This window comes from Mirounga leonina, unplaced genomic scaffold (assembly GCF_011800145.1).
Source record: "Mirounga leonina isolate KUSES-001 unplaced genomic scaffold, KU_Mleo_1.0 Mir_195, whole genome shotgun sequence".
Taxonomy (NCBI): domain Eukaryota; kingdom Metazoa; phylum Chordata; class Mammalia; order Carnivora; family Phocidae; genus Mirounga; species Mirounga leonina.
In genome coordinates, this window is record NW_023270490.1 from 7,653,463 (window position 1) to 7,666,852 (window position 13,390).

Sequence of the window (13,390 nt, forward strand, 5' to 3'; positions counted from 1 at the left end):
GTGCATGTGAGAGTGTGTGGATATGAGTGTGTGTGTGCGTGTGTGCGTGGATGGAGGTCAAGGGAGGGTCTGCTGAGCAGAAGGGGGAAGGCATGCTGAGACCGGGAAATAGAGAAGGAATAAAAGCAAGCAGGGCCACTTTTGTAATTTTATTTCAGAATGGAAACTTCTGAAAAGTTTTTAGATATAAAAATAATGCATGCTCATTGTAAAAAGAAAATCTGATATTTAAAAAGCCATGAAGAAGGGGCGCCTGGGTGGCTCAGTCATTAAGCGTCTGCCTTTGGCTCAGGTCATGATCCCAGGGTCCTGGGATCGAGCCCCGCATCGGGCTCCCTGCTCAGCGGGAAGCCTGCTTCTCCCTCTCCCACTCCCCCTGCTTGTGTTCCCTCTCTCGCTGTGTCTCTCTCTGTCAAATAAATAAAATCTTAAAAAAAAAAAATAAATAAAATAAAAATAAAAATAGAAAATACATAAAAAATAAAAAGCCATGAAGAAGAAAATAAAAATTACTGGGAATTTCATTAATTGGAAAGGACCTCTAGCATAATTTTAGCCTATGTCTTTACAGAATTATTTCGTGATACATTAAACAAGAAGGAAAGGTTTCGAAGAGGTAATATATTCACGGTTCAAAACCAAACCAAATGAAAGGCAAGTGGTGTAAAGTCTTGTTCCCATCCCTGGTCCCCCCACCCCGTTCCTTACATCCAACTGGGGACACCTTTTATTTGTTTTAATGGCAAGGATCTCTATGTAGTTACAGACAAATACAAATACATATTTAATCCTGTTTTATACACAAAAGGTGTCATACTTACATACCATTCTGCACCTCGCTAGTTATACCAACGATGCATCGTAGAGACTTTCCTACGTGGGCACTTAAGAGTTCCCTCATTTTTAACAACAGCGGGATGACGTTCCACCGTGGGGCTGTACCATGACTTCTTTAATTAATCTCCCCAATACTTTCCTTTGCATGCAAAAATACACTTCACTCACATTTTAAACCACAACAAGCTTATTTTAGCCATATGACATTGTTAACTCTTTTTTTTTTTGCATTAACAATCTATAATGAACATGTTTTCATGTTAACCAAAATTTGATCACATCACCATTGTTAACAACGTCACACCATCCCATGGTTTGGATGGATCTTACTTTGTTTTCTATTTCCCTACTCGTGGGCAGTTAGGTAGTCTCTGCCTTTTGCTCTTACAGATGGGGCCAGGAATGAATGTCCTTGTACACATTTATGGATTTGCTTCCTTTGTTTCTTAAAATAAATTCCTGCAAACGGATTGTGTTGCCTGAACGGGCCATGTGTTTTGGGGGCTTTGGGCCAGTTGCCCTCCCGGACAGCTGTGCCGGGCTGCCGTCCACCACGAGTGGATGGGAGGGCCCATCGGCTGCTTGTCACCAGCCCTGCATGCAATCAATCCTTTCTTGAACACTTGAACCATGGTGTGATTCCTGCAAGGAGTGTAACGCTACACTTGTCTTCTCGAGGAGGAATCACGATCCTAGGACCAATTTAAAAAGCGATGGTACACACTTCCAGTTATAAAATACGTAAGTCACGGAGAGGAAGAGTACTGCACAGGGAATTCGGCCAATGATGCTGTAATAATGGTGTATGGCGACGGATGGTGACTCCACTGATGTGGTGAGCCTTGAGTAACATATAGAATTATTGAGTCACTATGTTGTGCACCTGATATTAATACAATATAGTATGTCAACCGTACTTTAATAATAGGGTTTTTTTAATGGGGTGGGTCCCGGGGTGGCCTGACCTTGTGGTGGCCCCATCCGGCCTGTTTCTCTGGAGCCCTGACTTTGGGTCCCTGAGCTGGTTGGGAGACGCTAGGGCAGACCTTCTGTCCTAGAGGATTATTCTGTGCTTTTTGAGTTTATCTTGACTGGGTACTTTTTCTTTTTTTTTTTTTTTTAAGATTTACTTATTTATTTGAGAGAGAGAGAGAGGGCAGAGGAGGGGTAGAGGGAGAGAGAAAGAATTCCAAGCAGACTCCCCGCTAAGCACAGAGCCGGACATGGGGCTCAATCTCACGGCCCTGAGATCACGACCTGAGCGGAAATCAAGTCGGATGCTTAACCGACTGTGCCCCCCGCCCCCAGGTGCCCCTGGATTGGGTACTTCTGATTAGGGCAGGAGTGTTTCAGCTCACTGCCTTCTGATGATGCTCTAAATATATTTAACATTTATGGACTGCTTTTAGGGGCCACGCATTCAATCCCAGATTTCTACGTGGATTGTCTCACCGAATACTTCCAAGAGCTTTCTGAAGATGTGGTTTTCCCTGTCTGCATTTGATGGATGAGGAAGTGACGAGTCATAGCCTTCAGTGGGCTTTCTCAAGGTTCTCCAGAGTAAGGGACAGGGCTGGGTTTTTACTCCATTTTTTATTTTGAAAAATTGTCAACTCTACAGAAGAGTTGGAAGGAGAATACTTACTTCCTAGATTTAACAAAGGTTAAGTTTTGGCCAAGTTTGCTCTGTCTCTGTAAGTGTGTGTGAATGTGGCTGAGTGTGCATGTGGGTGTGTAAGTGTGTGTGTGTCTGTGTGTGAGTGTGCGCGTGTCTGTGGGTGAGTGTGTCCATGTGCAGGGGTGTGTGTGTGTGTGTGTGTGTGTGTGTGAACTACTTGAAAGTGTGACCCCTTGGAGAAGATGATGGCCACTCCCTTTTCCCCTGTGAAAAGTTCTATTTTCTCCTTGAAATTATTCTCTAGGGGGATATTCTGGTGCCTTGCAAAGAATCTGCTCTCCCAACAACCTGTCACCTTGTGGTTTTAGTATCCACTGATGAGCCTTTTTCGAATCAATTATTTCATTGGGAGTTGCGAACGGCGAATCTGCTGATGCTCCTTTCTCTTGTCCTGAGCAGGCATTCTGCCACCGAGAAGAGCATTCTTTCAACCACCGGGACAGGCCAGTCCCTCCTAAAGGGGCTGGGTCAACGGGACCAGGGTATGAGCACAAATCCCTCAACCCCAAGATCCAGAGGGGACACTCTTCCCCTCCTTCCCCATAAAGCATATCAAAGTTTTATCTCTTTCAGATTCTAGAAAATCTTCCAACATCACCGTGACCCTTGCATCTCCCCTGTATTAGCACGTGTTCCCTTTAAAGGTTTTGGGGTCCTCTCCACCTCCCCAACAAGAAAACTGCTAGGAATATTCACTGCAGTGCTGCTTCTCAGAGGTGTGTGACTTGGTCCCTCTGCTGGGGGTGACTGAGTGTCAGGGAGCACCGTGGAGCAGACGTGAGCCCGGGTACTGGGGTCTGAGGGAGCCTGGTTCCAGCCCCCACTGCACTAGCTGTGTGGTTTTGGCTGGGTGACTCAACCTCTCTGAATCTCAGTGTCCCTGCCTTTGTCCTGGGTTGGTGATGTTGATCTCAGAGGCTGGGGATGAGGATCCCTAGCAATAGTGTATACGAAAGGGCCCAGCAGATAGTAGGTCCATATCGAATTGTGGCTCTAGGAACACAAGGGACATCAACCTTAGGAAATGGATGAATGACCGCGTTTCCTTCTCTGGAATTTTGTGAGAACTGAGTGAGTATTTACGGGCACGTTATATAGTCCCTCACACAGGAATCGTCCCACAGGGTCACTGAAGTGTTTGATGTTGTTAATAATAGTAACGGGAAAGAGGAGAGGGGTTAAGCTGGGAGGCTCAGAGAAGCTTGGGCTGGGGCCCCTCTCCCCTCCAGCTGTTCCAGGAAGGTCACAGACCCGGCAGGCTATGTAGGGCAGGTGTGGTCCTGTAACCCCTGAGGGCTCTACCTCCCGTCCTGTGTCCCAAGGGCCCCGCTATGAAGAAAGAAACTGGGTGGAGAAAGAAAGGAAAGAACGTTGATGGAGCACCCATGCGTGCCAGGCACTTTCCTGTTTATTTCTTGGTTTTTGTTTTTGTTTTTTCCTTCACGACAACCCTGCCGTGATGGTTCTGTGGTTTGGGAAGTATCAGGACTCCTGGGGGCAAAGCAGTGGCTCCTGCTTAGGCTCTAACTAGCCTAAGCAAGAAAGAGAATTCACCTCTATAGAATGGCTCATGGAACTGGAGTAAGCTTCAGGTGTGGCTGGATCAAGGGCCTCAGGCGAGGGGGCTACCAGCAGCCTCTGTCACTAACACTGCCCCTGGGCACTGCTTTTCTCTATGTTGGCCTCAGCCACTATCCAGCTTTCTCCTCCTGGTGATGAGATGGTGGCCAGAAGCTCCAGGATTAGCTCCAGGATTTCCTCCCGCTCGCATAGTGGTTTAAAAGAGAATGCTCTTGTCCCTCTGGCTCCAGCAGAAGTTCCAGAGAAGTCTCTCACTGGCTCTCTGGGTGATGGGGGCATCCCTGAGCCCATCACTGTGGCTGGAGGGACCCAGTGATTGGTCAGCTCAGGATCAGGAGCCATCCTTAGGCTCCTATGGGGGGGGGGCAGCTCTATTCCCCAAAGGAAAATGGGGTGCTATTCCCAGAGAAGAGGGGATGGGTGCTGGACAGACAAAACTGCACTCGGGCCTGTGGATGGACTGGATGACGATGATGGGGTGGGGGGAGCACCCACATGTCTGGCCACCAAGAAGCAGAAGAGGGGAATCACCCAGTGATGCTCCAGGCGAAGACCACCGACTCACAGTGAACTCTCGGCTTAAAGCGTGACTTATATTTAGCACGAGGAAAGCTGTCAAGCTCTTAAATATGCATGGGGCTGGAAGAGCCAGGAGAGAGAGAAAGCGCAGATCCTGCATGTGCCAGCGAAGAATTAATTAGAAATAAACCCGATACGAGAAACTGTCTGAGTTCTGTTCTGCTTTTTATCTGGCTGCCAACCGATGACTCGGGGAACTCTCTGCCGAGCAGCAAGCACCTGGACCTCTCGGGTCCCCCTCCCCAAGAGCACCGAGAGCACGCAGACCTGTTCCCCACCGCAGTAGACATGGGAGGACCGGGGGCCACCTCCTCTGCCTTGTCCTGTGATTATCTCTCCCCTCCCTTGGGGCCTGTCTCTGGGGAGGTGGGATTGTTTACGGAGTGTCCGGGCACACAGGGCCTGAGTTATCAGCGCGGACCATCTGTGTCCTTGCTCCCCTCTCTCAGCCCCTGGGCCCCTCTCCCGGCCCCTATCCCCTCCACTGCGCACTGACCATTACTGATGTCCAGTCTCAACCCTGGACCTCGCCTAGCCTGCAGCTGGACACACAGTAGGTACTTTCTAAATGCTAGTTAGCATCAAAGACTCTGAGCAGAAGGGACATGGAGCCAGAAAGATCTTTTGAAAACTTAACGACTTACCATGTCACAGCCCCACCGGGGATGAAGCCCCCCCATCAGCCTGTGCTGTGCGGGCCCCTCGGTTCTGCCTGACCCCCCACCTGTCCCACCACTCTTCTCATGTGCCAGTGTCCTCAAGGCTGCCTGCACCCCAGTGTCCTTGGGTCCGCCTGTGCCCCAGTGTTTGTAGACCCTCACCTGGGCTGGGCTGATCCCCACCTTACTCCCTGTGCCCTACAGCTCCCTCTTTCTGGAACTTTCTGACCCCACATCTGGTTAGGTTTTTTTCTGTGATTTGGATTTGATGTCATTTGTCTTCTTCTCAAGGACAGCCCAGGATATGAGTAGGAGGTCCTAGACCCAGTGCTGACAGCCCCAGGTGTAAATTGGGGGGTCCTGGCTCCTGCCCTGACAGCCCTGGGTGGGTGGGAAGGGAAGTCCTGCCAGAGGCTGGCAGCCACTCTGGGCCTCACTCAGCAGCCCCCATGGTTAAATTACCGTGCGTCCCGGTCTCTCTGGAGCCGAGGTGTCCTGCTAACTGGGTGGTTCTCTGAGCCCCCGGGTACCCCATCGACAACTCCTGCTGTGCTGAGATCGGGGTCCACACCCACCGATGCTGCTCACACCCCCACTTCCCTGGCACGCGGTCCCCGCGACTCAGGCTGGAAGGGGAGGTTGGGGCCCAGGTGCCACTGGCGGGCATGACTGTACCCCAGATCGCTCCCCTGCAGCGCCGGGAGGCACACATACTCTGTGACCGGGGCTTGTGCCGACATCTTGCCTGAGAGCTTGCTGAATCCCATTTGAGGACACAGGGAAGCAAAGTGACCTGCTCACATGTCCGCAGCTTCCAGGGGTCCAGGCCGGGACTGAACCCACACTGGCCGGTGCGTACAGACCAATGTCTTTTCCTCCCAATCTGACCTCGAGGGGTCCTCTGGAACAGCAACCGGGTGGGTGTCCTTTCTAGAACAATCTTTACCAGCAGGTTCCCTCACGCCCTTTGCAGGCACCAGCCGAGCCCTCCACATTCACCGCAGTATGGGGTTGATTTAATTCACACCCAATCATGTGGGTCCATCTTTGCTTGAGTTTCGAGAACCCTACTCAAGATTCTGACTTCATCCATTTTTAATTTTTTTTTTCCTGTGAAGACAGGAATTCAGGGATATTTATCTCGCCGGGTGTGTGAAAGCTTAAATAAAATAAGCTTTATCTGTTGGAAGCTGTCAACTGATAAAAAAGGAAAGAATTAACCATATTTCTATTTAATGAACTCTCCAGGCAGAGGCAGATTTCTGTCTTTTGGCTTAGTTGTTTTCTGCAGAAATCGCCCTGTGCCCAGTCTGAGAACTGCCTTGGGACTCCACTCTCTGACTGCCCACCCCAGCCTGTCTAGACACCCCAGACATCCTGTAAACAGAGCAATTGCTGGGGAGGCGGCAGCATGGAGGTTGGGTGGTATTTGTCGCGTTGGGGACAGCTGAGTGAAGATTCACGGCCATGCCGTGTTCTCCTCGGGACAGAAGCATGCCGGCTACCTTCCCTTCCCGGAGCTCTTTCCTGGGTCAGGGCTCCGTGCGGGACAGCCTCATCCCCTCCAGGGAGCCTCTTATCCTCCTTCCAGGGTGGCCGCTTGAGAGGGCCTGACCATGGGAGCTGGGGGTGACGTGAGCATCCTGCTCGGCCGCATGGACCCTCTCCAGTGCTCAGGAGATCCAAGCTGATGCAGATTAGACCGTGCCTGCCCACGTCCACTGCCACCACCACCATGGGCCAGGCCACCAGTCCCTCCTGCGTGGATCATGGCAGTGGCCCCTCCCTGGTCTCCCTGCTTCTGTCCTCCAAATTATAGGTCAGAGCATGTCACGCCTCCGTTCCAAATACCACCATGTTCCCCTTACTCAGGGCCTTACTCGGGCTGGCTCCCTGAGGTCTGCCACCTGCTCAGCCTCACCTCCTTCTGCCCCGCCCCTTGCTCACTACGGCCAGTCCCACTGGCTTCTCAGCACCTTGAATGGGCCAGGCACACTGTGGCCCTTGCCATCGTGGGGTTTGTGCCACAGGGAGATGGGTAAGTGTCCAGGCGGGACCAGTACAGGGGTCAGAATGTGGCAGGAGAAGCTCAGGGCCGTAGGGGGGCTGGAAGAGGGGCCCTGACACCTGCTCGAATAGTCTGGAAGAGTCTCTGAAGAGGTAGGACCTTAGCCAGGTAACCAGGTCCTGAAAGGTGAGTGGTGGACGGAGTGTGGGAGGACACCCCAGGCCGGCCTGGGCAGCCTTGTGGGGGTCGAGAGAAGGTGAGTGTTTTCTCTTCTCTTCTTGCCGCGCTTTGACTTTGTGATCTTGGCCACGTCCTTCCCCTCCCTCGGCTCCAACGACCCCAGTAGTTCAAGTGTGAGAAGGCCCAGATTTGGCCCCTGGCAGGGAGGGAGGCCGTTCCTGCAGTGGGAAGGACCCTCCCCGCTGCCTGCCTTGGCCCAGCCGCACTGAGCCTCTTGCCCGAGGTAGGCTGGGTAAACCCCGGCCTGACCCCAGGATGGGCCGAGGTCGGAGCTGCGGGCAGATGGACTGGCGTCTGGCCTAGTCCCCCCCAGACCCACGGCACTGGGCTCATAGCTGGTGACAACATTTCGAGGGGACGCCTTGATGCTTTGTCAGGCCGTTGATGAGCCCTCTCAGAATCCTGACCCAACAAGGCGGTGATAAAATATGCATTCTCAGGGCAGGGAGGCCCCAACAGCCCATTATGGGAGACATTACCTTGTTTGAATTTAGAAATGAGGTCATGGGGGCAACATGTAAATGCAGTCTCTGTTTGCCGCTGGGGCTGGCTGGCCGCCTGTTCCGTGTGGAGACACCAAATGCCAAGTTTACATTTGCTCTCAGGATGTTTGAGCCCCTTCAGCGGATGTCTGGAAAAGCACAGTGGCTTGCTGGAGCACGGGGTCTGTCTGAAGCCAGGCTGAGGAACTCTCTGGAATCTGGGAAAAGATGGGAAGGAAACATCCCAAGCTCCTATTTCTAACCCTCACCAAAACTGCAGCGAGGGGAAAGATGTCCCCTGGCCATAGGTTGGCTGGCCGCCCAGTGTGCCGGGCGGGTTCAGGACAAGTCAGGGACGCCAACGCCTGCAGGTCGAGAAAGAAACCTGATGGTTCCAGTTTGCTAAGCTTGGCTCCTCTCACATCTTAACCAGACTCGTCTATCAGACTGGAATGCCACCTACCATGGCGAATGAGTGACCAGCCCATTTCTCCTCGTTGGCAGACCCCACGTTGGGAGACAAAACCAGAATTTTCGCGTGCCGAATCACGAAAGAAGTTTCTCAGCTGATGCAAATGCTTCCCGGCATTGGTCCAAGGAAATATGAATAACGCTCCCATTCAGTGTGTACTGCCTTCAAGTCTTAAAGGCTTACTTACATGTTTATGGTGTTGAATCATTTCAACCACAGGACCTTTGCAGGTGACAAGGTCAAACTTCTATTCACAGCTCCTTGTCTTTGTGGCCTTTATCACAATCCTACTTTTACGTTTGTGCATTTGGTGACCTGGTGAAAGTCCGCTCCCTCCCAGACTGTGTTGCCTGGGAGGGGACAGCTCATCGTCTTGTTTCCTCAGAAATACCACAGGGCCCAGCACGTAGTAGGTGCCCCATGACTATATGTTGAAAGAATGAACAAGAATGCTGATAAGGTCGGCTTTGGCATTATTATCCTTTTACAGAGGAGAAGACTGAGAGCTGCAGTCACACGCTCAGCTGGCTCGGTTGGAGATACTGGCAAGCTGCAGGGCAGGATGCACGCCCAGGCTGTGGCCGATGGGAGGCCCCTGCCCTCTCGGTGTCAATCCTCTGTGCTCTGACTTCATAACACGCCACACAGCCGCAGAGGGCAACCTCACAGCTCAGGTTCTCCCTACACCCTAGCAGGATCATCACGGATGCCCAGGCAGGGGTACGGGAAGGTTGAACAACTCTCCCCAGAGCATGGGGTGAAGGAGGAACTTGAACCCTGGACCCTCTGACTCCAAAGACGATGGGTGTCCCTGCCACCTTTCACGGAGCATCTGCCACGGGTGGGACACTGTGTGCCCCACTTCACGGGACTGTCACCACCGCAGTGTGAGATTTGTGTCTTAACCAGAGTGCCCTGCTCAGCTCTCTATGGGACCCTCGGGAAGGTCCGCGAGCTCCTCACTGTCAAGGCTTTCTGGAACCAACACCTTCTCATTAGGATGCCAGAATCTTCCCCCCACCCTCCATCCCTTCGTCAGTGAAGAGCTTTGTTAAATTGCAAAGAGCACCTTTGTCTTGAGAAAGGCTTGTTGATAAATCGCAGTCTTTCCTTTGATAAGCTGATGGGTTTGTTTCACTTATGAAGTGAAATATCAAAGTTGTCATTCTAGAAAGTTAGAGGGCAGGGAGCAGGTGGGGGAATGAAACAGCTTTTTCAAAGCTGTCAGGAAAGCCTGAGGGAGAAGGTGATGCATTGCAGTGGGGAGAGCGGGGGCCCCAGAGTCAGACAGCATGGCTTCACATACAGCTGTGCTACATGCAGGCTGTGTGACTGAGGGCAAGTGGCTCAACCACTCTGTGCCTCATTCTCCACATCCATGAGATGGAAACAGTAATAGTATCTGCCTCACAGGGTTGTTATGAAGATGAAGCACGTTATGGCACGGAAAGTGCTTAAGCGCAGAAGAAATGATGTATTAGCTATTAGTTTGAGTATCAGCATCACCATCACCACCACCACCATCACCACCATCATCACCACCATCAGCATCATCACCACCAGCAGCATCACCACCACCACCACCATCAGCATCACCACCACCACCACCATCATCACCACCATCATCACCACCATCAGCATCATCACCACCAGCAGCATCACCACCACCACCACCATCAGCATCACCACCACCAACACCATCATCACCACCACCACCACCACCACCACCATCACTATCACTGCCACCATCACCACCACCACCATCACCACCACCATCATCACCACCACCACCACCACCATCAGCATCACCACCACCACCACCTGAATCAGTATCATCATCACCCCCACCACCATCAGCATCATCACCATCACCACCATCACCATCACCACCACCATCATCACCAGCAGCAGCATTATTATTAGTGCTCCCAATAGGCATGAGAACACAGCCAGTGCATGATCTACCAGTTAGGAGCAGTTGGTTGTTGGCGACAAACATCTAATTAGTAGCGGCTTAAGATCAAAATTTATTTCGGTTTCTGGGTCTCGGTTCTTCCTCCATCTTTAGTGTGTGGCTTCCATTCCCATTTGCTTTATGGTCTAATATGGCTGCTGGCATGCCAGACAATACCTCCGTGTCCCAGGCAGGACGGAGGGGACTGGGCGTGTTACAGCTGCTGTGGACTCTCACTATTCCTGCACCAGCTGAGGTGTCTTATTGCATGCCTCCATGACTCTGCCAGAAGCTCTCATGGGGGGCTGGGTTAGGAGCAGCCCTCCATGATGAATGAGAGTCCATAAGTAAGAGCGGATAAATACCCCAGCTTCCTCACCTCTGGGATAGGAGAACTCCAAGATGCGTGTTCTATACTGTTTTTTGCGAGGTCCAGCAGGACTGAGCTCCAGCTACCCACAGCTGTAACCTGCTCATCAATATGCTCTGTGCTGGCTTCCTCCCTTCCTGGCTCACCTCCACACTGCACCACCTTGACCTTGAAAAAATTCATTTGCATTTGAGCTTTCAACTTAGAGTTCGCTTGTGAGAGAACTCAGCCAAAGACAGGGGACAGGGCAGAAGGGGGCACCCCTAGCTGTCCATCTCTCTCTCAAGGAGTCCCTCCTCCCAAAGTTCCAGATGCAACATTCATGCTCATCGCATTGTGACTGAGCTGCAAGGGCAGCTGGGGAACGTAGTCCACTAGGCGGGGGGGTCGCTTATTCAGGAAGGAGACCAGGAACATGGCTATGGGAAGGCAGCCAGCACTCTGTCACCATGAGAGAAATTTCTGCCTTCGTTTAGGACCAAATCTGACAAGGAAGTACAAAGTCCTTTGGACCTTTGCAACCTTCTGAGAAGTGTTTTCATTTATTTCACGCCACTGATGTGGACTGAGCCCCTACTGAGTGCTTGGTTCTGGGATGCCACTGAGAACCAGACCTAGTTCTCAGTCGCATGGTGCTTACTGGGAACCATAAGGAGGCAGCTGCGGCCGGAGGCAGAGGACTGGGGCCAATGGTGGGAGAAGGCGGGCAGGGGCCCTTTGTCTATGGCGCCCAATCCCCAAGCTTTTTCCTGGGGGTGACACCGGGGAGGCTGCATTATTCTGCAACCCAAGGGTAACAACAAAGCACCCAGGTCTGCAGGGCTGAAAGCTGCATGCACATCGGGGTTGGGAGGGGCCTCTGCTCAGTGGGAAGAGGTTGGCGGGGGCCCCCATTTTGAATGTGGCTGGCTGTCATGCCCGCGCCAAAGAGCTCTGAGAGATGGCCCATCATCAGTCCATATGCAGCCTGGAGGTGGCCCCCGGAGACTGCTGCTCACACTGATTGGCCAGAAATGGTTACCTGACCCCACCCAACTTCAAGGTGGTCGGGAAATGGAGTGGGTCAGAAATATCTGGAGAGCAGCAAGGTGGCCACCACCCACTGGGATCATTTTGGTGCATTGCCTTCCAGGGGTCTTCCTATGCTTTTACATACATACCTATGTGCCCACAGAAAATACAGAATGTATCATATTACAACGATCATTCTGGAATGCTCTTATGTCAGAGAACTTTCTGTGCCAGGACGTGCAACTCTGTTTCGTGCTGCAACGAGTGTCATGCTTTGGACACCCCATAGTTTATTTTGCCAGCCCCCTATGGAAGGACTTTTAAGGTGTCAGTTTTTGCTATTATGAACAGCTTCACAATGGTTGTTCCTACCTGTGCTCTTCAGTGCACATCCTTCAGAAAAATGGAGGTGCTGCAGGCTGGCTGGCATACTCAAAATGTCCCCCAGATCCTGAAGGATCATCCTCCAAAGTGACTGCATCAACTTGTACTCCCACTGACACGGACGGCAATTCCCCACATGTCTACCAATGAATAATATAACACAGTTTAAGTTTATGTTTTAATCTGATGGGATGTTCTCTTTTATTTTTTCTAATTAAGAAAAAGTTACTTGTTACCAATTTGAGCCGTGAAGTGTGTGTGGAGCACATTTCAGAAGTCCCCTGTTGGCTTTGTCCTGTTTCATGTCCCATTCTATAGATACCACCGTGCAAAGTTTAAACTGTATCCTTCTAGATTTTTCTTTACGCATTTATGTAATATGCATTCATAAACATATGTTGATCTTTGAGTGCATAACTGTTTTCCCGCCGTGTTATGTACTGTTATGTGTTGTTCTGAAGCTTGCTCGGCCACCTGCCTCCCCCTCCAACCCCAATTTTTAGCATCTCTTCTTACATGTTTTTATGAAATTTACTGGCTGCTTGGGTTTTCTTTGCTCTTGTTTTTCTGTCTTCTCCGGGTGGGAGGAGGGGAAAGGGAGGGGAAGCTGATTATGGGCTGTGTGTTTTCTCTCCCCCTTCCCAGAGCTCCGTGGGGTGGAGCGACCAGTGTCCAGACGTGTCTCTGGGGTGGAGGCAGGAAGAGGAGAAGGCAGGCCGGCTGCACAGTCTCCGATGGGGAGGAGGGGAGGCAGGAGGCTGGCTGAGGAAAGGGATGTAATGCAGACAAGAACCTTTGCAAACTCTGGTGGGGACAAAGAGCTCTCCTGTGGCAAAATTCAGCAAAATGCTATTAAAGATAAATTTTTCATTGTTCTGTCCTGCAGGCAGCTTGGGAAAATACCGTTGCCTCAGCATAAATGAGCTCGCCTGTCTTATTTTATTTTTAAGTGACACTCTCTGCACTAGTTCTGATCCTGGAATCACGGAGCGGTCCCTGCAACAGCCGCAGAGCCCGAGGGGGGCCGCTGCCAGGGCTCGGGGAGCAGGTGTGGGGCTGGCCCTCGGTAGGACGGGGGCCACGTCGGCCGGGGTGCTTTCTCCTCCCTGCCCCCCCAAGGGTTAGGGGAGGGAAT